The sequence below is a fragment of the Dipodomys merriami genome, unplaced genomic scaffold (genome assembly GCF_024711535.1).
Source record: "Dipodomys merriami isolate MVZ:Mamm:240054 unplaced genomic scaffold, mDipMer1.0.p SCAF_276, whole genome shotgun sequence".
NCBI classification, from domain to species: Eukaryota; Metazoa; Chordata; class Mammalia; order Rodentia; family Heteromyidae; genus Dipodomys; species Dipodomys merriami.
This window is the reverse complement of record NW_027204226.1, coordinates 187,399-188,048: the sequence shown is the minus strand read 5'-3', so window position 1 is coordinate 188,048 and position 650 is coordinate 187,399. Positions and strand designations below refer to the sequence as shown.

Sequence of the window (650 nt, the reverse complement as noted above, 5' to 3'; positions counted from 1 at the left end):
TTGTATAGAATAATTTAATTCCTCCTCCTACACATCTCTTGAACAACAAATATCTGGAATTATTTTGTTTTTGACATGTCAATCTTGATTTTAGTCTTAAATGTGTGCTTATTTAAGAAGTACATGGTTCTAAAATTTCATGAAAATTCTTTTAAACTTACTTTTTGTTGAATTGTCTAGTTTAAGAAAATCAATTACATTTTTTATATAAAACATGTTCTATGTTCCATTCAGCATCACTTACTCTAACATTGGAACTATACAGAGAAGATTTGAATGACCCCTGTGCAAGGATTGCAGGCAAATTCCTGTACCATTACCTACTTTCACAACAACAGATGCTGGAGGGGATGTTGCCACAAGTTAACTGTACTGCACTCTTGGTGGGAGTGTCAACTTGTTCATCCACTTTGGAAAGTAGTATGGAGGTTCCTCAAAAGACTTCACATAGAACTCCCCTATGACACAGCAATCCCACTTTTGAGCATTTACCCAAAAGATCACAAACAAGACGGTACTAAAACTGCCATCACAATTATATTTATTGCAGCATTGTTTAAGATAGCTAAGATATAGGACCAACCCCAATGCCCTTCATCAGATAAATAGATCAAGAACATGTGCTATTTATACCAATGAAATTCTATGCC

At 34.5% G+C, this 650-nt stretch overlaps 1 non-coding gene across 1 annotated transcript; it reads left to right on the top strand.

Annotated features, from left to right (window-relative positions):
• The first annotated feature begins 221 nt into the window (after nucleotides 1–221).
• On the top strand, nucleotides 222–328 carry LOC138837817 (U6 spliceosomal RNA). The gene has a single exon (XR_011375458.1). It is a non-coding gene; the product is annotated as a U6 spliceosomal RNA (small nuclear RNA).
• The last annotated feature ends 322 nt before the right edge of the window (nucleotides 329–650 follow it).